This window comes from Rhinolophus ferrumequinum, chromosome 2 (assembly GCF_004115265.2).
Source record: "Rhinolophus ferrumequinum isolate MPI-CBG mRhiFer1 chromosome 2, mRhiFer1_v1.p, whole genome shotgun sequence".
Classification (NCBI taxonomy): domain Eukaryota; kingdom Metazoa; phylum Chordata; class Mammalia; order Chiroptera; family Rhinolophidae; genus Rhinolophus; species Rhinolophus ferrumequinum.
The window spans coordinates 57,545,454-57,570,506 of record NC_046285.1 but is presented as its reverse complement, the minus strand read 5'-3'; the positions used below and the strand labels follow the sequence as shown (position 1 = coordinate 57,570,506).

Genomic DNA, 25,053 nt, shown 5'->3' with positions numbered 1-25,053 from the left:
TAATTGCAAGATCTGTAGAGTAACAATTTTGTGGAAGATTGGATATCCACATAAAGATAATGTAAACATGTATTCTGCTGAATATTTTGGTAATTCCTTTGGTATGTTGTTTCCGTGATCGTGAATTTGTAAACATGACTTTAGTTACACAGACCTTTGAAGGAATTGAAGTTTGTCCGTAGTGCCCCATATTTGTAGGAGTTAGAAATTTAGAATTAAGTGGAAATTATGGTGTTACATTAATACAGTTTTCAAAGTTAATATTCACCATACACATTACATAAAAACACGTCATGTGCAAATAAGGTGGATGATGCATGGAGTGCAAAACTCCTCTATAATTAGATCAGATATAGCAGACACTGGTGGTGTTTAGATTTTATTCTCATGATTATAAAAGAAAGGGTTGTAAGAAAAGGCAGTGGCTAAAAATACAAGAATGACTCCTGCCCATCATTTGGTCCCTCTCTAGATCATAAAATGCCCCTGCAAAAGTCTTCTTTCTAATGTATTTTATGTATTTTCATGGATAAATATATCAGAAAAGAATGTACTGTAGACATGTAATATCCCAGTTTTTTGATAGCTTTGTTAAACAGAGTTCTAACTTGTTCATTTAGAAACTGCAATTATTATATTAACTTTTCTCCAAATGCTAATTGTTAAATATTAATAGAATAAGCTTTGAAAAGTGGTTAACTATGTTCCCATCTCCCTTTTCCGCTGAAACCCACTTTGAAACTACAAAGACAAGTTTGAGCAAGCCTTGAAAAGTCATGAAAAAATTGCTCTTGAGAAAGAAGGACTCCCTACCGTATTTTTCTATCCATCTATGTATCTATCATCTATCTAGCCATCCTCTATACTTTGGAGTTGGGGGCTGGTGGGGAGGGAAGGATGAAAACTTCTCAAATAACCTTTAGAAGGTGGAGGTATAAATATTCTGGGGGAATGCTGTAGAATTTAAAATCATCTTGTGGTAATAATTGATATCAATGGTAATAATGAAAAAAGAATAGCAGCTTAAATAAATAATTAGACTTGACAGTAGATGAGTCAACAGGTTCCCACTTAATGAGTGTAATCATTGTTTTTCTCTGCTCTCAACGTTGATCCACTGACTGTGGTGTGTTCCCTGACCCATTTCCAAACCAAATCTATTTAAAGCTGCACTTCATGGAATTTGAAATGGTATACCCTGTTTACTATTTAGAGCTGATACCCAATGTTCTTTAATAGGCAAGATCTGTACTTGAACAAGAACAGTCTTCTGGCCTCCTGTAAACCGTTGATTATTCCTGTTTTCCACAAGGTGATTCATTAGCAAGGATGACTAATACCCAATTAATTCTCATGGACTTATCTATATTGCTAGAGTGAATTGTTTATTAGAATTTGATGGAAGCAGCCCCTGGTCTACCTTAAATCAAATTAATCAGTTATTGTTTTCTGAGGTGGAGGCAGTAGTTATCAATTGAATTATTTCCTTAGTTGCCTAGTTAAAATATCATTGTTTTGGGGAGTGCAGCACTATGCTTTATGTTATGTGTGAACTGGAAGTCATGACAATCTAATTCTAATTCCAGCTAAGGCTGTGCCACCTTCGGCAAGTCACTTTCCCTCTCCAGGATCCAATTCAGCATCTAACAATAGATGGAATAGGACCAGTTGATCATGACATTACTTCTAGTCAAATGTCCTATTACCTGTGATTTTATTTCTTTCTCCTACCTGGTGCCACTTTTCCAAAATCATAGGGAAGCACTATGACTCTACTAGAGAACCTGTGTGAAAAGTTACTCTTCTATTTAGCTTTTCATTCTCCTACATACCAGAACAGTTAGTGATTTGTATTGTATATACATTCTGATTGTGTATTTTATCCTTTGATCATCTCTTACCTCCAGCAATATCCAGTTTCTAGTTAGAAAGGGGAAAAAAAAAACATCCGTCTTTTCCCATGTTTCTCTACTCCATTATCTGGGTCTCATTTTTAGAAGATCTGTTGAATTTATCCACTGGTAACATCAGTGGGGTCCTGTTCTATTGTTTGACTTTTCCAGGTTGAGTCATTGACCTGTAAGGAGAGGTCACAATCTCAGAGCCAGAGGAGACTTTAAGAATCAATCTAGACCAGTTCTCCCATTTCAAAAGTGGAAATTTGGGGGTCAGGGAGGGAATCCAAATTTGTCTAAAGTATTAGTGGTGGATCCTGGATTAGAATTATTTCTTCTGACTCTACAGTTGTGTCTCTATCTTAGGAGAGAAATCTTTCTATGAACTATTCTTTCTCAAGCCAATATTTAAAAGTCCATTGTCTTTCAGGCAAAACCAGTGTCAAGCCAGGGATGTGGGATGCCCTTCAAACATAAATAGATTCTGGGCCTCTCCATTAATCCCATGGGGCCGTGGAATAGATGATGTTCAATGGCTTCTGCTCTCTGTGTTTGCTCGGAGAATATGGATTCCCCTGCAGTCCTTTCTGTAAAGATTACTTGACCCTGACATCACCACTGTTTCCTCCACCCGCCTCCTGCCCTTTTCTGATCCATTGACTTATGAGAAGCTGAGGATGAGCTCCTAGCTGGCTGTTGACTGTGAATCGTTGGGAACATTAATAAAGAGAAGGCAGATGAAGGATTCAGAAGCAAGAACACAGGCGAGTCATAGCCTGCACAGTGAAATCTAGTTCAAGGCCTACAATTCCCAGTTGCTGTGCTGCACAAGATTAATAGCAGCATCTCTCACTCTTTCAGACATTCTTTCTGCCTTGTTCTTGTGGGACTGGGCTGGGGCTGAGAAGCATCTGGAATGATCTTTGCCAAAACCAAACTCATGTTTTCATGACATTTCCAGGTCCAGAGAAGAGAGTAATTATTCATTAGTTAGAAGATAACTTAGAGGCCACTGGATCTAAACACTTATCTTGTTCCTCCTAATACTGAGATACAGAGCGTGGAAATCACTTTCTTGAATTTGAAGTTCAAATTCTGGCTGTAATTAATTCACTGTAATTTCGATGACGGGATGGTCTGCCTTTGAACCTCAGTTTTTCCATCTATGACATAGGAGGAGGAGGAGGGTGGAACAGCTGAAGGCAAAATTCTCCCAGCCCCGATTTTCATGAGTCTCTGATTTGCCCTAGGTACCATAGCAAGTTTGGAGCAGAACCCAGTCTTGAATTCAGACTCCCTTTTTTCTGGTTTAGAAGTTATCGGGATGACTTCCATTGCCCATATTTTCTAAACTGTGTGTTTGCCTCTCTCCTGCTTGCTTTCAATGAAATAAATGTTTTCTCTCTCAGTTGACGGGTCCCTTTCTATCAAGGGACTGGCCGAACACCATTGTTCTTTGTGTATGTGTGTGTTTCATGTGTGCGTGCATGTGTGCATGTGTGTTTGGGAATAGGGGAGAGGATTATGGAATATTTGGAAACCCATATTTTAATCTATGAATTAATTAGAAAATGCACATGCACATAGAATATCTATAATTTCAAGAATTTTGTAGACTTCCTGAAGGCCATACATAGGTTCTAAGTTAGGAAAAAGATGATTTTCAGTGTGGGAAGTCAGAGCTGACATTTGGGTAACATACATTACCATTGCTGTGGGATTTTTCCCCACAGTTTACCTATTTTTCTACTCTGGATGTCACCTTATTTATGAGCATGATTGGACTTGTATGTGTCAAACTGTTGAGTGATGTTTTAATTCTAAAACTCCTATTCTGCTCGCTTCATTTATTTATCCTCTCAAATTACTTATAACGTAGAATCTGCTGAATGATAGCCATTTTAATACATTATTTCATTGAATCTTATAAAAGAGAAAATTATTTTTTCCCATTTTTTCACATGAAGCAACTGAGTTCAGAGAGGTTGAGTTACTTTGGCCAAAGTCATATAGCTAATAAGTAGCACAGTCTGGATTTAAATCTAGATCTGTCCCAAAGTATGGGAGTACCTCCAGAGATAATACTGAGTATGAATAGGGACAATGAGTTCTATAAACCTCAGAAATCGATTATATTGCAATTAATTAATTAATTAAATGCTTATCTGCCACCTTAAGGCAAAATAAGAATTGTTGGACAATTGTAAAAAATACATTATAAATAACTAATATTTTTCCTTCCTTAAAACAACTTCTATCAGGTTAATGGTTTCAATTTCTCCATTTTTGTAAGTGAGACAAGGAGGAGACAAAGAATGATTAGGATCATAGGGCCTTGATCATACTGTGAGTTATCAACTGAATTGGAATTTCAATACTTTGGGGAATCCATTTGTTGTTTTCTCGCTGTTATGTTAAGCGTGGGATTTTTAACAGAGATTGACTTCTGACCGTAGATAGATCAGCACAAATGCAGATGTGAGCAGCTAGAATAGGATCTTGCCAAGATGTAATGACTGCCACATGTGTGATGCTAATCTCAGTGCTTAGTGCCTCACTGCAAGTATACATGGGAGCCATGAGAGTGAAAACTGGTGTCAGAGATGGAAGAGGTCTCGGGGATTGCCAGGGGCAACATCTTCCCTTACAGATGGGGAGACTGAGGCAGAACAAGAACCAGACTTCATATCTACTCAGATTTTCTATCTTCCATCAGCTTATCCCACACTGACAGGCAGATATACCTGAACTGGGAAAACATCGTATTAGCTGTATGACCTTGGATGCATTACTTGATTTTGGGGGGGTCTTAGTTTTATTGTCTATAAAATGGAAATCATGCTCCACTGACAGAGCTATTGTGATGATAAGCAATATACTTTTGTGCTGTTCAATACACAGAAACATTATTGTCAATACAATTAATAATCCTCATCTTAGCCCAATGAGACAGGCACAGTTGTTCTGTTTTTTACAGATTCTGTTTGCTAACTTCATCTTGATGCTTTTTAGGTGCTTGCTTCTCAAAGTTTGTTCTGAAGACCAGGAATATTAGCATCATCTGGGAGCTTGTTAGAAATGCAGACCTTACGCCACACTCCAGAACTCCTGAATCAGAATCTGCATTTTAACGAGATCCCCAGGTAGTTCATATGATCATTAGAGTTTGGGAAGCATTGTGTTAGGCCTGAGACCAATTTCAAGGCTATTGGCCATGGCCTGCTGACAATGACTGGCACACTGCCAGCATTCTGGGCATGCCTTACCCATGCCTTGAGATAGCAGGAGGAAACCCTGTGAAGTCGCTCCCTGGGAATAATGGAAGGCTGGGTTGAAGGCATCCAGCAGGCTTTATCTTTTTAACGCCCTGCGTTTCCTCAGAAGTACTATTCACCAGGGGTCAAATTGGGATTGGATCCCGTCTCTCTGCTCCCAGAATCCATGTTCTTTTCATTAAACCATGATGTCTCAGGCAAGAGGAATGCTGGGCTGTGTGTATGATAATGCTTTATTCCCCATAGTGCAGATATTTCCACACTGGCTGTTTCACTCTATTACTCAATTTCTAGAGGGGAAGAATTAAAAAAAAAAAAAAAAAAAAACAAACTCAAAAGCTTGAGTTGAAAGCCAGGATCCTGCAGCTTAATCAGTTATTTTCGTTTTTTAATGAGGGTGACTATTGTGAAATAAGTAATTATTAATTACTGAAAACTAATGAAATATTTTCGTTTCCTTACTAAAAAAGCATATGGAAGCTAAAAGAAAACATATGGGTGTTTTTCGAGAAGCATATTGGTGAATGGACAAATTGCAGTGGTGCCAATATGCCTTTGCTGTCTGGCTGGGGCCATCACTGAGTGTGCTGCCATCTGAGTCCTTGTGTGTTTAAAGGGATATTTTAAAATTCTACTCTGATGTGCGCCTTGGGTTGCCTCTGGACTTACTCAGCTCTGCCTTATAAATCTTTCTGCCATGCTTTCACTGGTTGAGTGTTACTGAGTATAAAAACGTTTGCTCTAAGTGGCTGCCGTGCTCTTCCTTTCCACATGTCTCTCATCCTCTGCGGTAGACGGAATGGTCCTGCCCATCTGACAGTTTACCACAGCGGGAAAAGTGATGGCCTTTAGGACTACAGAGCTGGACTTGTTGCTCCACTGGGCACTCTGTATGGGACTCTGGACCAGCCACTGACTTCTTTGCACTACAGACGTCTTCCTTGCAAAGTTGGAATGACATATACCTCCTCTGCTCACAGGCATGGCTGTTTACCCGATTCATAGTGCACGCCCTTTGCTCCTCATCTCCTTCCTTTATGTCCCTTCTGTCCGGCTACATAGTTCGTCGCTCTGATACATAACTTAATGGATTTGGAGGTATTGGAAATGGGGGATTGCATATGCCTAGGCTTGTGATGATCAGAGGGAGCATGATGTTTGAGAAGGTACTTGGCCAAGTGTTAAAAAACCAAGGTTCCAGACCAACCGGACTTAATATGAATTTACTTAACACTTACCAAGAAAGGTGGCTTGCTAAGAAATTGAAGGAGGGAGCTGGCAGGTGTGTGAGGTGAGTTAGATTCAGGGCAAGCCAAGACTCAGTGTGATGTGTGAGCTCACTAATTATACTTTGTGAGTAAGAGAATTTGAGGGACTCTTTCTACCTGGAGATTTATTATAGAACCAGGGACTGGAGTTAGCTTTGAAAGGTGATTAAGTGGACTTTGATGGGATATTACAGGGACTTGAGGGGAAATCTCTGGCAGGAAGAAACAGCTTGAGGCAAGATGCAGAAGCAGGTGAATACCACTCATGTCCAAAGAACTGGGCATAGATGGCAGAAATGTGTAGTTGAGAGAACTCACGTATTTTCTGGTGGGCTTCAGTCTCCTTCTCTGCAAAGTGTGAGCGTTAGACAATTTGGTTCTCAAGACGCCTAAAGAATTCAGACTGGAATTCTACGTAACCTCCTCTCCCACAACCACATAAGCCATTTAGCTAAAGCCTGGCAGCTGATAGTGGCGATGGAGCAGGGCCCAGGACCCAGTATCTTTTCCCTATTTCAGTGCTCTTCCTACTGTCCCACATAGCATGATGATGGTGGGGGGCTGACCATTATTATTATAGCCTTTAATGTATGAAACACAGAATTTTAAAATGATCTAAGCAATAAAACAAATAAGACATTTAACCATCTTAGATACTGATGACCCTTCCACTGGAGAGGGCTAGCTCTGAATAAACGCCACCGTCCTCCGTTTTGTCTGAGTGGGTCTTGCTGTCCTGCCTGTAGGACCAGCACATATCCTTCTTCCCACAGAAGCCTTTCTGTTCCAGCCCTTGGCTCTGATGTATAGTCTTAGCATTGGACTTTGTTTTATAATTAAACTGTATTTTGTATTGTCATGTCTCTGTGTTTGCTCTCACCCTCCCTCCACTTGCCCCCTGAAGGCACACTTTATAAAGGCTCTGACTCTGAGAACTACTCTCTGCGTCTCTCAATTTTCTCTAGCTCCTGGCACAGTGCCCTAGACATGCTCAATAAAGAACCACCTAACTGTGTTCCTCAACAGTGTTTCCCTCTACATGTTTGTATTTAAGATGGATTTGAGAGTTACAAGCTTATAGGATTTCAGAACAGGCAAGGAACTTAAGAACTACCTGTCCATTTGAGTCCCCTCCCAGGGAAGAAATGACTTGACCTACTTTTCCTGCCTATTTAGCAGCAGGTCTGAGAATGGCGCCTCCATTTGACCAAGCAGTAGAGGGATGGTTGGGGCTCGAACTCCTGCTCACCCGTCGGCAGGCCTCGGCCGGGTTCCTCCTTTCTATGAAGACACTGGGAATAAAGGTGGTACATGTGCTGCTGCTACTGTATGAACGAGATGGAAACAAGCAATTACAGGATATCTGCTATGTGACAGATGCTTTCGTATAGATCAGCTTGGTCAGTCGTCATAAGCTAGAATTCCCATTCCTACATGAAGGAGCCGGGTTGTAAATAGGACGTTGAGCAAAAGCCCTTCCCTGTAAGCTCTGAAGAACACAGTGTAGTGGATAGGTGCTTCCCTCCTAGAATGTGGGCATAGGGCTCTGCAGAGTGGCATGTGTGATAAGAGCACCTGATTATGAGGACATGTGAAAGCAAGTAGAGGTCTTGGTCAAAATTGAGGCTGGAGGACATGTTCGACCTGAGTATAAGAGAGGACTCAGCTCTCCCACTCTCTCTTCCACACATCTACACAGCTCTGAGTCTCTGGAGAGCTGGGACTTGAGGGTCTCACACTTGAGTGTTTGTAGTATTGGCTTATACTTGCTCTTATTACATTTCCTTCCCCTGCCTCCAACCCCACTGAATATATTCTTCTCCATCCTATGAAGCTTTCTTTCCCTCTTCCCCCCAACCCCCCGCTCCCCTTTTCTCCTGAGTTAACCTTGGGTGGCCTAAGGTCCCGAAGACTCTCTGATGGCGGAGTCCTCTGTACTGGACTGTGGAAACACTGGCAGGGAAGATGACACATAAATCTGTTAAATACACAGTGAAAATAGCTTATGATCTATGGGACTCGGTAGTAAGCAAGATGATATTAACGAGGTTTGAGTGCTGTTCTGAAATGTGGCAGCTGCACATGCATACTGGCTGCTTTTCCTCCCTACCTCTGGCAGCTTGCGAGCAGTGTTGCCATGACGCTCCTTGGGCTCTGTTTAGATCAGCTGTTTTCTGAAGGAGTCCCTGACCTTCCCCACAATAGAAACCGTTGATGTGGTCATGTCAGTGCCTCTTCAGGAGCTGTGTGACTGGTGAAGCTCCAGTTGTCACTTGGACACTGTTGGAAGCTGTAGGTCAGCACACAGACATTGAATGTTTAGGAGCGAGGAGGGCTTTTAAATATCCTCTGCTCTCGTTTGGTAGGTAAGGAAACTGAGGCCCATGGAGTGGAAGTGACTTGTTCAAGGCCACAGAGTGAAGTAGGGACAAGGCTGGGACAGAAACTCAGGTCTCCTGATTCCCAGTTCTCTCTTGTTCCCACTACGCCACCCTTCCCCTGCCTGAGGGCCCTGTTTTCAGTCCAGAAGGCTGTGAATTGAGGTGCGCAAGGCCCGAGCCGGGCCTGCTGTCCCTAGGGATGGGCAGAGGCGTTGAAGAGAGGGAGAGGAACTGAATGCAGAGGAAGGAGTGAGGAAATGAGGGGGAGTGCTGGGTAGTGTGGGGGTGACGGGTGCCCGGAGTAAATGCCCGACATGGCACTCAGCAGTGCCCATCTGCAGACTCTTCCCTGTCAGATCCGCTGAGAAGCAGAGGCTTCAAGGGCAGGGCAAAATAACGTCACGTCCTCTATTGCTCTACACCCTTTCCTGGCCTCATGTAAGTCTGACATTAAACTACCATGAGAGCCATTGTCAGCACCAACATTTTTCTTTTTTGTGCTTTGTAGTGTTAAGTGTTCTTCAGGTAGTTCATATGTGAAATGCTGTATCCGCCACAAGATTACGGAGTCCGAGGGCAGAAATTGTGACATAGATGGACTTTCCTCCCTTCCTTTTCCCTCCGTCCCTGCTCCACCTTTCAATCTTGGCAACTAGCATAGACCTCAATCACATATGATGAGCCTCAAGTACATTTTTGTTGAGCTGAACTGTGTTGAATTCAGGTGACCTCTTAAATTTTTATTAATTGACAGTAAATGTTGGCAAATTATGATTTTTTGGGGAAAAAATGTTCTCACCAATTTGGATTCTGTTAAGATTTCTTGTACATTCTTAGTTAATTTTCATATAACCCAGTATGTTTTATCCTCATTTTACAATGAGGAAAATGAAAATCAAGTGAGCTGCTGAAATTCACTTCAAGTAATAAATGGTGGAGGTTGATTTGCATTTGGGTCTTCTGTCTTCAAATATTGTGAAGTTACTTCTACTCTTCTCCAGTACTTCTGGAAGCAGTGTTATTCTAGAAATAATGGTTCAGTCTTTTATTGAGGAGTCTCCAGCCTTTAAAGGTTATAATCTACCGCCTTAAGAGTTTGAAAAAATAATTATGAGGATTCAGGTTCAAACAGTGGCATAGTATAGCGCTTTAGCGGATTTTTACTTTTTTTTTCAGAAAGCCAACAGAAAAACAGTGTTATATTCTTTAATTTGTTTAGTTTGAAATGGACTTCAGAATAGTGTATAAGACTCTTAACTTTTAACAAATTTGGATACATCCAGTATATGGGTGGAAAAGGCCTTCTGCCCTAAGTGAATTGACTAATCTAGCTCAGAATAAAATTAGACCTTTTTTTTTTTAATTACTTAAGAAGTGTGCAAGAATTTTTGAATCTCACAGCTAAAGCATAGATTTTGGTAGACATTGAGGTTTTGTAGGTTTTTCTCAACATTTGCCACATTCATTAGATGATATCTATTATGCTTTCCTAACTCTAGGATTTGGATGAGTTTGATCACATTTCTGCATCTTTTCTGAAAAACCATAAATGTGGACCAGGCTTTTTTCTTTTTTAAAATTTATGTGCTCAGAAAGAACATCCTTGCCTAATTTAAATTTTAGTACAGAGGCAAAGCTTAGTTGCAGTGAGTTTAATATCTTTAGAGATAAAGAGCTTGTGTTTCCTTTTTGTATCTAACTTTCCAGGTGTTTAAGGAGGAGGATGGGTTGCATAATAATGGTATAATTCCCAGAGAGAGAAACACATGAGACAGATATGCTTGTGGGTCTCTTGCTGTATTCTGGAGAGAGAGAGGCGGGAGGTTAGCTTATGGTCTTTTTATAAAGTTGTGTATACTTTGAAAGTACACAATAACTTTGAACTTATCAAAGAAAAAAATTGAAATAGAAACTTGGATGTTCATGGGGGATATATATTTTATCTTTTGTTTTAGAGTTGTAGGTAAAGTGAAAAGTTATAAATGTATTGTTTGGTACTAGATGGGAATCAAACACTATATTTTCTTTGAGAAAGAAGTTTGTCTTGGGAATCTGAGTATTCTTGTAAGCTTTCTAAATTTCTTCAGTCTCCATTGATGCCCATACTTTCTTTAATTAAACTGAACCAATTTACTCTGAACAATGGCTTAGATAACGTGCTATTTACTATAAGCAATGCACATACATACTAAATAAAGAAAAGGAAAAAAAAGGAAAAGAAAAAAAAAAGCAGCACTTTGTGCCTTTCTTGTGTGTTTGAAGCAGTCTGCTTGCATATGTGTATCTCTGTTTCTCTAAGGAGATTAGGAGCGTCCTGAAAATAGGAGAGATGTTTTATGTATGTTTGTGACAATGATTTTGTAAACTCAGGTACAGTAATTTGAAACAACTTTTATAACATTCTTCGCTTGAAGTTGACAGGCTTATTCAGAATCTCATTAGAAGTTATCCTACTTTTGAAATCCCGCTGCTTCATAGACTTTCTGTGGAATGAAGAAACATTGTCCATTCGCCCACTTACAAGAGAAATGGGTAGTTTAGGAGTGCAATAGTCTGTTTACATACTGGCCTAAATTGTCACTGTAAGAAAAGGTTTTGTATATTCTAAAATGTTACAGAGCTAGGAAAAATATACACATATAATATATAGAGCATATATATATATATATATACGTATATATATATATATACATATATATATATATGATCTGTTCCTTGTCACAATATTTTACCCGATGTGCTATTTACAGTAATGAATCAAAATATCAGTTTTAAAAATATGAAGTGTCATAGTGTTCCCACGTTGTGGGAAAGTTTGATGTGACAGTTTGTTAATCATATGACTATTATATCAAATGTGTCTCACAGTGTTTTTTGCTCAATGCTCTTTCTTGTAGGCTCCTCACACTTTTTTAGTGCATTCCTAGTTCAAGTTACTAACCCAAGGAGCAAGTTTAGGTTACGTGTCTCCCACACCTCACACAAATGCTGCTGTGTTTTTCTGTACTTAGAACTGAATGGATTTCACATCATTTTAGAGTGGTTTGATTTTGTGCCTGACACATTTATGTATAGTAGCTGAAAGAAAAATTTCTCTTATGGATTTTGTTGTTTTCACTACAGAAACATCACATATAGAATGGATGTTTTGTATTTCTCCAAGTTGGGGTTCCCAAGGTATAATTTAGATGTTCTTATTTGCTATTGCACACTCCTTAACCTTGGGCACATTTTAAAAATTTTGCTTGGCACATTGATTATACCAACTTCTTCATCCAACTAAAAGGGCAGAATCATAGAACATACATATTTTATGTTTTGAAAAAGGCAGCGTGGTTTCTTGCACGAGAATATATGGCTATGCTACTTACCATCTGTGTGTCCATGGACCACACTTGATCTTTGGGCCTCAGTTTACTCTGAAGAATTGTAACGGTTGAAATTAGATTAGCAAATTTTTAAACTTCGGCTTCGAGGAGCCCCAGAGTGCTGGGTAGATATATCGCCTCAGATGATGGGGTGCAGGGCAAGTGGTGAGGACTCTGGGCTCTTCTACCTGAGCAGTTCCACTCTCAGATTTATTTTCACTTAGTTTTATATACTATTTCGTATAAGTAAAAGATTCCACTGCTTAATCAACCAATTTGTCTACGTAAGTAATCGGCGTAGCCTCCTTTGACTCTGTGGCTCATTTCCTGAGAGTTTTCAATGGGCAACCATGCCAACAGATCTTGGTTAATGTGGCCTCGGGTTCTGCCTGTGCATCCATCCAGGAGGCCTCCAGTGGAACTCCTTTCAGTGGCAGAGGCTTCTCCAGACTGAGACTTGAGGGAAGGACCACTGACTGAGATCACATCTATGTCTGATTTTAATCCTTGCATTTTTTCAGTCTTAAAAATAATGACTTTCCAATTTAGCAGATTTCAGGGCAGCAAAGACCACTATTTAGAACAAGTATAGACATACGAAGGTATAGAAGCTTTGGCGGGTATTTCATCTGCTTCTGGTCAAGGATATGAATGCTGCTCCTGAAGCTAGAGAGTTTCAGCCAGTTTGGGGAGGAGGCTGGACACCCACTGCTTGACATTTTAATTAATCCATCACTTGTTCCTTCCCTCCAACCTATAAACATGTAACCATTACCACCTTGATCCAGTATGCAGGGCATATTCCTGTGTATATCCCCCAGAATGATAGGGCAGGAAAATAAAATGCTGTGAGTTACAATCAAGGTAGAGACTATAAGAAATGCCAGTGATGAAGGGGCATGAATTAGTAGCACTAAAGATAAGCCTTCAAATATGAACATAATAATCTCAAATTAGAGAAAATGTTTCTCACAGGTTAAAAAAAAAATGACCTAAAGATGGGAGATAGGATGAATGTCTATTTTGCTGGATACACAGGCATAATTTTCAAAGTTCCTTAGGAATCAAATTAGGGGATTAGTTTGATTTAACTCTTTTAATAGCTGTCATCCTGAAGGGAGAGCATGGTCAAGTCTGCAGTTTTGTACATAGCACTTTCTTGTGAAATGCCCGTCTGGTAACAAATCTCATAAAAACGATGGGAGTCCGAAAGCAGCTGCTGAGTGCCAAGACAGAATATTCTTTTATTGAGTCACAGACCAGCCACTGGGGAGGCACCTGTGTTTATTGGGGTGGGGAAGGGATGCCACAAAATACAGGCATAGGGAAGCAGGGGGAAAAACAAAAACAAAAAACAAAAAACAGCACAGGAGCGATTCTTGGCCCGTTCCCTGAAGAAATCTGTGAGATGAGACAAAATGTTCTAAACAAATGTTGAACTCTAGAAATACATGTTTAAATCAAACAGGAAGCATTCTGTGTATGGTTTTGTTCAAAGCAGAATGGTATAATGGATTGTTGCGATGGAGGGAAGGACATGAGGACAAACCCAAATAAAACACAACAATTTGCTATCTTTTTTGTTTAGTTACTTTGCGTTTGTTTGCATGGACGTCCTTCTGCCTCCTTTTCCTCCCTGCTAGAGTGTAAGGACCTTGAGTTCAGTGCCTTGTGCGTCTTCTTTGTTTCCCAGTTGCCTAGAGTCACACCTGGCTTATCTATGAGCTCAATAAATATTTACTGAATGGATGAGCGATACTGAAAGGTAGCATTATCGAGGGAAGAAAGACACATGACATAAATCTGGAAAACTCTGAACTAGCTACTTCTAAACTCCCTGGGACTTTTACTAAATGTTTATTGAGTGAGGAATTATTCTGAGCACTTTGTATCACTAGCTCACGTACTCCTCACAGGTGCCCTCTGAGGAAGGGACTGTGGTTACCACTATTTCACAGATGGAAAACTGAGTGCCAGAGACTGTATGCAACTTGTTCAAGGTCACCAGGTTCATAAAAGGGAAAGCCAGGACTTGAATTCCGGTAGTCTGACTCCAACCACTGCACTCTTAAGCATGAAGCTACATTGTCTTCATACAATGAGTATATACCTACCTTGTTTACCTGCCAGAATGTTGTGAGGCTGAAAGAAGATGATGTCAAAGTATTAGGGAAGGGGTGAGCCAGTTGGGGAAGGTGAGAGAGCACACAACTAAGTATAAAATACAAAGTAGAAACTTGCTGACAAAGTTCAGGAAAGAAAAAAGAACAGTCATTTCCAACTGGGGTGGAGGGTAGGGGATCAAGGAAGGCTTTGTGGGGGAAGTGACATTTGAATTGGCCTTGAAAGGGTGGGATTTTGATAAAGGGAGATGCTTTCTAAGCAAATGGAATGACCGATTGAATAGAGATACCAATGTGCAGGGTGGTGGAAAAGAAAGAGTTGGTTCACAGAATAGTGGTTAGTTTAGCAGATCCTTTCCGAAACAGTGTGCATTGAGGAATAGGGAGGGGAAGAGGCTTATGGAGAAAGGGGAGGAAACAGTGAATAGGGTAGTGAATGGGAAGATGAAAAAGCATACCAAAAAAACTTGACCATCTTCACAGTCTTTCTGGGAGTTGACTCTAGGCAAATAGATGATTCCTGCCTCACCTATATCATGCTTTGACTCATCAGATTTTACGCATGCTCCTTAAAATCTAGTCCAAGGAGCTACCATGCTGGGAAGAGTGGTCACGTAACCCTGGGAAGTGCTGCATACTCTGGCGCCCTCTTAGGTATTGGCAATGTTCCTTAGCATGATAGATCTTTCAGGAAGTCCTGTGGGACAGCCATCAGATTGCTTTCATATGACTCGGGGACTTTGTCTTTTACTTTGAGCAACCCTAGTTAACATATCCTAGAAGACTTACTTCAGTAAGAACTCCAGCCAAACATCTGGACTGATTTGTGTCCACTTTCCAACAGATCACCTAAGGGTAGAACTAGATCCATTCTCAGGGCAACCAAAAGCCACATTCTGAAAGAAGAAGTTAGAGCACTTTTGCCTGTGGAAATTAGTATGTGTCATTTAGAAAGAAAGCTGTGCTCAAGATAAACTTGAGAACCTGCAGCTCCTCTGAAAAAGTAAGAGTGAGAAGCAGGAAGTGAAGGAGCCTTAGGTCTTGAAATGGAATGTGTCTAAGTGTGATAGTTACTAACCACAGGAACTCCTCTAGCAGGCTGCCCTGTGAACATTTTATGAGAAAACGTTGTTCAAGTCAGCAGCTTAGCAGCTGGACCCTGAGAGCGCTCAAGGCCTGTTTCAGTCTTTCACCCGCATTGGCCTGAATGGAAAAGAAATGCAGGGGGCTGTATTGAGTGTCCATGTGTTATGTGCCATCACTTAATCCCTCATCAACCTGACTGGGTCAGGAATATTAGCCTCTTCTTTTATAGATGAAGATGCTGACTCCCAGGGGGCCTCAGTGGTACAGAGTAGATCATGTTTTACCTCTGGGACCTGTACCGTTTTCCTTTGCCTACTTGCCTGTCTGATAAACTCATGTTCCTCTAGATTGTAACAGAGATTCTCTCCTGAAGTACCTCTGACCCCTGTGTGACCACAAGTCCTGAATTGCATGATGATCTTGTTCTTTATACACTTTCTCTCCTTCAGATTCAACACTTGAGTCTGAGTGACTCTAGAGTCCAGGAGCTTATGTGGCACTGTGCTACCTGCATTAAACATCCTGTACAGGGTGACTTTTTAGACCCAGTCCTTTAACAGGGTACCTCCTCTCCAGCCAATTGTTCTAAGAACTTCTTTGATGACATATTTGGAGTTTTCTGGATTTTGAGGCCACTTATTTTTAAGGTCATTTCCCACCACCGGGAACATGCCTACAACCTTCGGTTCTTTGGTCAGGTCCTCCCTTAACTTCCAAGCCACACGTTTCAAACTTGACATGCACTGGAATCAGCTGGGGAATCTCACCCTCGGAAATGATGGTCCAGTAGGTTTGAGAATATAGTGGGGGAGAATGTGTACTTGTAACAAACTGCTAGGTGATTTGGAAACTGTCCGCTAGCTCACTTGGATGAGTACCGCTTTAAAGTACAGTTCATGGCCCCTGTTCTCCAGGAAATGTAACCATCTAACCCAAAGTTCTCTGTCTCTCTCTCTCTTTCTCTTTCTCTTTCTTTTTCTTTTTCTTTTATAGTCTCATGGAACCCATATGATTCCCTATGTAAATTAGATAATTTTTCATTCATGTAAGTCTCAGGGGCTCTATTATCAACTTCTTGTGCCTGTTTAAACACTTTAGATGGGAGACAACTTTTGTGAACACATGAACACATGTCTGGCTGGGGCATCTCAAATCCTGAGTTTATATCGTGACAGAGCCTCTTTGCGAGCTGTGTGTTTTGGGACAAATCACATTTTGTAGAGTGGAGGTTCCTCCTCTCTAAGTAATTATTCTATTTCTCCTTGATGCAGAAGCTCATGGAAAAGACCAAATGAGATAGTGGATATATAAAGCACTATATAAATGCCATGATGTTCATAGTACATTGTTTTCTATTTTTGTGTGCAGTTGACTCATTCACTTTATCATTCATGATGAGACATGAAGGAAATGCTGTTGGTTTTCAATGAGATGTAGAGGTGAGGGTGGGGCTGAGGGATGCTGAGGTTTCAGGAAAGCTTTTCTGGGTTCCTGGAAATGAGTTTCACACCAACAGTCGTGAGCCTGTGCTCAGGTCAGGAAAGCAGTGTTACATTTATATTGCGCATTTTCTTCAGGTAGACCATGATGATGGATATGAAAATGGTGTTCATATTTTGAACTTCTCATATATACTTGAGAAGAACAATGAAATATTAGTAGTGATTGTCATTTACAAGATTTTGTAGGGTGTTTGCTAGTGAGTAAATTTACAAATCCTTAAAATTCTGTTTCCTATTACAAGAATACCTACAAAAGGAAGTATTCTCTTCTAGGTTTTCTTAGAACATATCTACTCCTTAAGTTCCTACTATGCAAAGCCTAGCTGTAGCACTGAGGAATAAAAATATGGTTAAATATAATTTCTTCTTTCATGGAGTTTACAATTCAATGGGAGACACAAACACATATATAACTAGTTGTTTTACAAAGCAAAACCTAGGTGACAAAGGAGAGATACAGACAGCATGCTATGGGAACTGGAGGGGGGTTTTAGTGGGTGTGCAGATGGGGGAGGGGCTCCCTGCAGGAGGTGGTATTTTAGAGCTTTTTTAATGACTGAAAGGATTTCAGCAAGTGAGCTTTAGATAGGAACATGCCAGATAAAGAGACAGTATGTTACTACTCTGGCATTTCTTACAGTGTTTTTTATTCGAGGTTCTGGGAAAAGTATCAATACACAGAAATATGAGAATATCATTCCTTTGAAGACCCCTGCTGATACTTTGGTCCATCTGACTATGCTTATTTTATTTCCTTTAGTACGTTTGTCCCCAGCTTCTTTATAGGATATTTCTTTCTGCCACTTCCTTTCTTCAGTTTCCTTTCCTGATCACTAGCTTTTCTCTTCTGCGAAGTTGGCTCATCCTCACTGCCACACTCATTTAGACCTTCTCTTTCTCTTGCCCCCAGATACTTAAAACTCCCCCTTCATCCTGTACTCCTCGGTTCTTGTTTTGATTTGCAATATGAACAATAGCTTCTTTTTTTTTTATTTCCCTGAATTAATCAGAACAACATGTTTGCAATATGAAGACACTGAGTTTCTCTTCTCCAGGCTCTAGATCATCATGCCCATGAGGCCAAATCTAGTAGTGCTTATATGCACTTAGTGCTAGTTGTGGCGGAGAGGAGATAAGGTCACAGTGACAGGACACAGGTTGTTAGAGTCGGCTGGAATGAAATATCAGGTGCCAAGCTTGTCTGAGAGTGCAGTGTAGACTACCTTCTGTGGCAGGCATGTTAGAAGCTTTTGATGTTCAAAGCCTTACATTTTGATACTTAGAATAATGTAATACAAGTTCACATCAACTGAATCCAGGCAATTTCACCATCTACTATATTATTAATTCCAGATGGGAAAAATTCATTAGGGCTCAAATTTTGTTTGAGGCCCAACTGTTTCTTAAATTATTATTACAATTATTATCTATTTATTTTTTTACAACTGATGGGAAGGGAAATTTAACAGCTGTGTGATTAGCAGGGCATGAAATTAAAAATGTTTTGCACAGAATCGAGAGGTTGTTTACTAGAGAATTTCTCAACTGAGAATTAAGTATCATTAAGATTGGCCACAAGATGCTGTCTTTCACCATTTAAGTTTGATTTTTTTCACATCCAGTTCTTTGCTAAAAGGGCTTTAACCTTTTCTGGAAGGAAAATGCTGGACAAAGCATCACAAAGCATTTCTCATGTTAACAGTCAAGGTAACAACCACATTTCTGTCACTCACGAAATAACGGTGCGACCAGATCTGCCTCCCTGCTCTCAGCAAAGAATAAGTTGCAATCTGAGAAAGTCAGGTGAACTAGAAAAGGCTGCAGGTTTAGTTTTCCTCTTTCAAATTCCAGAAGTTTCACCTTCCCACGAATGCAGGTGCAGAGGTCTAGAATGTGATGTTTAGCCTTCCCTTTTCCTTTACTTGCATGATGTCACTTCTTGGGTCCTTTTGCCAATGCCCTACTTCGAGTGGGTTCTAGGTAGGCCCACATCCCTGTTCTGCAGGATGTCGGCAGTCTACTGCAGAAGCTGTAGAACTAGGTGGTCAGGCGCATTAGCTGTCTCTTGGCTGAAGCTTGAAGCCAGTTCTTTGCTTGGGCAGGTTACATGAGCTCTCTGCAATTCATTTGCTTCATCCCTTTATCTAACGGATATAACATCAGAACCCATCTGCAAGGTTACTACTGTGGGGATTATAAGAGTCAATATCTGGAGAATGTTTAATGCCTTGCCTGACTCATAGTTTATACTCAATTAATGTTAGCTGTCTCCTTTATATATACATATATATATATAGTTTTTAGGCAACATATTGTTCTGTGTGTGAAGATCTTTATTACACATTTGACATAGACTGGCTTAACTTCCAGCCTGGAACCTTTAATCTATCCCTGTCTTCTTATCTTTAATAGAGTGTTTCCTGTATGATAATTATTTATATACTTGTCTGACTTCTTTAGATAGATTTTTTTTCTTTTTTATTCATTGAATTCAACCAGACCCAATCATTGCCCTTAAGGAATATATATATATATATATATATATATATATATATATATATATATATATATGCGTGTGTGTATATATATATATTCTTATGGGGGGCAGAATGGGTTTGGTGAAAGTTAATAGACTAGACATATGTCCAATAAGAATTCAGATATTTAAATAGTATCTCTAAGTTCTCAGAGGTATAGTTAAGGGATTTGTGGTCATTAGAGGAGAAAAACATTAGTTTTGGTTTGGACTGGAGGCAAATGTGGAAAAAATGAAGGGAATCTTCCTGGAGGAGGTGGGGTTTGAGCTGGAACTTGAATGCTAGCTAGGTAGAATTTGACCTGGTAGAAAAGGGGAAAAAAAAAAAAATCTTTCCAGGCTAAGTGAAAAGTGTGAGTGGCACTTGATTTTTTCACATTTCCCTCGTGCTGCCCTCTGGCCACCATCCAGGCCCACTGGAGAGCTGTTATTGCAGGTGGGACCTCAGTTGGAGAGCCAGGGAGTATGTGAGGAAGGCTTTCACAGTCTCCAGGTCCATGTATAAAAAATGGCAGCGGCAGTAGCCCCCCTGGTGCTTTCTAATAAATGTCTTGTAAAGGGGGTTTGTTTTTATGTGGGGATGTGAGAGAGGAAGAATAGGAGAGACAAAGGCAGAAAATGTTGGATATGTGTAGAGGGATTATAATGAAGTCTATTGAGTGCTTTTGGTTTTCTCTCCCAAAATAATTTTAGAGGCGATATAAGTGCTTTTGCATTTTTTAATTATTATTATCAAAATATCGCTTTTCTCTTCTTTTTCTTATTAAAATCACTCTTGTCTTCTGTCCTTAAAAGTGAACGTGGGTGAGGTTAGGCAAGAGAGTATTTCTTAGAATACATTGTACCTGGGCAATGGATCTGGGTGTTTAAACACCTTTCCTGTAGAACAGGGTCATTATACGTGAAGATGCCAGCAGCGACCCTGCAGTGGCTTTTTGAGTGTGTTTCAACACTGTGGCTGCCCTGCCTCAGCTCTTTTCCATATCAAGGTGTTTTTCAATTTACTGTCTTTTTTTTTTAGCAAATGGCCTGATGAGGCTCCATAATGTGCATGCTGCTGGCCAAACAGTACATGGCATGGCTGCAAAGGAACGAGACTGGAGTTTTAGCCAACACCCTGGAACATGAACTTGCAAGTAGTAGAGTTATCCAAGCGGCGCTCTGTGGGGTGCCATCCTGTCACAGGGAACCCTTTCTCTTAAATTTCTGCCTTTGCCCAAAACATCCTTGGGATTGCCTTCAGAGATAATCATGAGCCACCCGCAAAAGTCATAGAATTATGAGATGTGAAACCATGAAATCCACTTACCTCATTCTGAGTGTGTGAAAACTGAGGCCTGAGACGAATATTGATGTGTACAGCAGTCTTTCCCTCAATTACCCTGTCAGCTGTCTGCCCAAAATCCTCTCATTTTTTCTCTGCCTTAAGGAAAATTGATTTTGACCTAAGCCTATGAATAACTGGAAAGAGAAAGAGAGCAGAAGATAGAGAGGGGGTACAAGTTCCCCCTTGTATTGCCTAATATCACAGCATGTATCTGTAGCATAGGGAAAACATAGCCCTCCTGGGGTGGAGCTCCTGTATTACAAGGAAGTCTCAAGAAACAGAAATCACTTTGACTGTCAAAGTTTTTAGTTGGTTATTGTTGCATCTATTATAAAATCAGGTGTGGATAAAAATAGAGTTAAACATGCAAGTTCCTAATTGGACAGTAGAACTTCCTTTTCAGGGGTAGGGATGCTGTCATGGATACAACTGTGTCCTGTTTCACGGCAGCCGTTCTGAAAGTGTGCTCCATAGAATACCAGCTCCACACGTGGTCAAATCAGTTTGGGAATCAGTTGCTATTATAGCCACTCGTTTTGAAGATTCTCCATGAATATCTAGCAATATTAACTCTGAGAAGTCCTACAGGTACAAACAGTAACCACAACAATTCTTTCTGTTGTGTTAATTTCAGGTTTCATTGACTTTATTTTATAATGGAACCGTCCTGTGGATGATTTGCCAGCCTTGTGTTCTGTGGAACATTCTTTGGCTAGAATGACTTTATTGTTAAAATTCTTAAGGTTCACATCTGTCATCTTATAATAATCTTGTGTGAAATATAAAGTCATTAAGCTATACGATAGAGTTCCATCTGCCTTCCCTTCTTCGTAGGAAAAATTGCAGGTTTATTTCAGGATCAAATGCTTTTCAAATGAAATATTGGGAGAAACAGACACACACACACACACACACACACACACACACACACACACACACACATTTTAGAGCCTAATAATTGCAGAAAGAAGACAGTGTTTTACCAACCAAACCGAATTTTCTGAATTAGGGCTTTAAAGTGGGAGAGTTGTTCCTGAAAATAGCTTGTTTTTAAGCAAAACTTTGTTGGCTTTTGGTGGTAGACTTTTTCACCATTGAAGCCATGAATATGGGTGATTTTAAACTGTGACGTGTTTCTTGCATTCAAAATCAGGGTTTGTAAAGGAAACAAACACTTTCTTTAATTTTTCTGAAATAGTTGGCTTGACCACCATGAATTTTTTTCTGTTTATTAAGGATATTAGCTTTTTTCTTTTAAGCTGGAAGGGTCCTTGTTGATCTTGTCCAAGTATGCACTTGACAGATGAGAAAACAGAGACCCAGAAGGTTTCAGTAACCTTTCCAACTCTACTAGTGACAAAACCAGAACTAAAATTAAGTGAGAGCATTTACCTGTTCAGTAACTTTTTTTTTTTTAATTATATACTCTGTTAAAAAGAAAGGAGTTGATTGCTCCTCATGACTAGATAGTAGGTCGATAGATACATACATACATTTCTGCATACATCAATAGATGGTAGATAAAAGCACACACTTACAAACCCTTTTACCCTAAAGGTGACAAGACCCTCCATAGGTTCTTGGCTGTCTCCTTTTCAGAACTTCACCTATCTCAGGTCAGTCCTTTCTTACTGTTCACTTGAGAAACCGCTTTAACAAGAAGAGAGAATGTGTGAACGAGAGGGTCATGCCCCACTTTTTTATCTGTCTGTCTTACTTCAGGCTGAGAGAGTCACTGCAGCCAAATGGTATTTAAAGTTTTCACCATAAAGAGAAGAACTGGCGCATCACCAAGAGCTTGAGGGATATGGCTTAGTTATTCATCATTGTGTGGTTATTTCTCTCCTCTTCTCCTCCCACTTGCTTCCAACATCAGCCTCTCTCTTCTTTCTCCATCAGCTGGAGGGCTATCTTTCTCCATAGACACGAAAGAAACTCAGATCCAAGGAAGATAGTCCTTCTGTCAGATTTAACCCAGTTGTAACAAAAGCGAAATAAAATTCTTATGCCTCTGAGCTTCTTCCTTTGTTAGGAGGATTTGACAAGTTACAGAACATGGGAAATTCCCGTTAAAAAGATACTACAGAATCTGTAGTCCAGTGCTGGCTGTATCTGTGGTGTCGTATCACGTGGAGGGAAGTGCAGTAATCTAAAGAATAGGAAATACAGGTTCTGAGCTACACTTCTTTGCCAACTAGCTGTGGGATCCTGGGGAAACGAAGGGACCTCGCCGAGTCTCATTTGACCCAGTCTCTTCATTTGGGCTTGCAGAGCCGTGATCCTGAAGTTGTTGTGTGGAATAAATGAGATAACCGATATAAAATGACTTTCTAAACTACGAAGCCCCCTGTAAGTATGTGGCAGGTATTATTCTGATCAACAAGCAGAGGAGACATATACACACTGCTGCCTTTGAGCCAGGTACCATTTTAAGCACCGTGCATCTATTAGCTCACCTAATTCTGACAGCAGCTCCTCGTGAATAGTGCTGGTCATCATGAATCACCGGGCCTGGCTGCCCTCCTGGATCCCCTGGTGATTTATCCACAGTCCCTTCCCTTCCCTGTGCCTGTGTGGTACTCTTTGTAAAAGAAGCACTGGACTCCCGTTGAATGTAAGGGCCCTTTTGCTTTGGCATTGGTACGGGGCCGTTTTTTGCCTCTCACAGGCTTAGTCACTGAGTATTAATCAGAGCTCACATTTAACCGAGGGCTATCATAACCTTCATTTCACAGATGAGGACACACGTAAGCGTAGAGAGCTCATATAACTTTCCCAAGGCTGCACAGCCCAGGAGTAATGGAGCCAGGATTCAAACCCGGATCTAGTGCCCCAGAATGATGGCAGGTAGATTTGGAGAAACCTCCAGTGATCCCAGGGGTGTCATTAGACTCCCCATCTAATCAGCATCAGGATTATCATTTAGCTCTTTAGGTTTTCGTGTTTGTTGTCATTTAACTCCTCCATTAGGTTCTCTGTGTCTTGATTGCATGTTTTCAGTACTGGAATGTGTATTTCCAGTGTCTTAAGTAGGGTTTGGCATGCGGTAGCATAACCCTGCATGTGCACAGTTTGTTTTCTGCCCAAACTTTAGATTCTTTGAACGGCACAGGAGGCCTGCCATTGGCACCTACCAAAAGAGTGTTTGGCAGAATGACCTTTTCACATCAAAAGCCCCTTGGGGAGGCTGCCGTGGTGCAGCTCTGGACAAGTCTCCACAGTAGAGACGCGTTTCAATTGGCAACCCTTTTGTTTTCTGCATGGTATGTTCACTCTGACTTAATTCTACTGGTCTTCTGGCTGTTGCATCTTTGTTTTTTGCTTTGCTGTTATTTTATTTTTTGAAAAGCTTGGTTTTCTTGGGCTCTGCTTGGATACAACACAAAATTTGCAGGCTTGTTGCATCTGGGAAAGAGTCACACCCATTTAAATTGGGTGAAAATTGACTTTTGGAGCCCAAGGAAATTGACATAAATCTTAGACCACGGACATCTTTCATCTCTGACTCTGCCTTCCTTCTTTGTGTGGTGCTGTTCCAAGATCTCTTATTGGGACCAGCTTTCTTGGAGGGTTGCCTTTAACTCCTAATCCACTCAATGTGCTTATTTTACCAGTAATGCACCATGAATAGCCTCTCCAATACTCATAACTACCCACTGTGGAGTTCATTTATTCATTCATCTACATAAGAATTAGTTGATACAACCTATCAGACACTGTGCCAGGCACAATAGGGGATCCCAAAATGAACTGGACACAATCCCTGCTTTCAGAGGTTTTATACTCTAAGGGGTCAGAGGGTGCGGTGGGATGGGGCTCATTTTTTCAATCAACAACTAGTTCTTGACTGCCCTCCAGGGCCAGGTTTCAGGCCCTTAATCAAAACTGTGGGGACCAGGCAGATTCCAACCCTGTCATCACAGGGCTTCTGGTCCAGGAGCAACAACCACCACATTCATAGTTTCACAGATAATTATGTAATTATGGTTGTGATAGGTACCATACAGGACAAGTACAGGATGTTGTGGGCATAGCAAATCTTTTTTTCTTTCTTTCTTTCTTTGGCCTAGTTTATGGGACAAGGTATGTTTTGTCAAAGAAGTGGAGTTAGCCAGGTGAAGACAGGGACGGGAGAGTAGGATTGGACGTAGACACTTCTCCTATAAGGTAGGAAATGGTTAGCGCTCAGCTCAAGTGTTGTGGAAGCTGAGAAGAACTTTTAGAAACTGCATTAATGATCAAACTTCTTTCAGTTTATTTTCGTGGTGTCCCCTGTATAGATGGTGGACTTT

General features: G+C 40.6%; 1 protein-coding gene across 8 annotated transcripts in view; it reads left to right on the top strand.

Annotated features, from left to right (window-relative positions):
* The window catches only part of LPP (LIM domain containing preferred translocation partner in lipoma), a 656,883-nt gene that overhangs the window by 170,695 nt on the left and 461,135 nt on the right, over window positions 1-25,053 (top strand). The gene's annotated exons all lie outside the window — the stretch shown is intronic.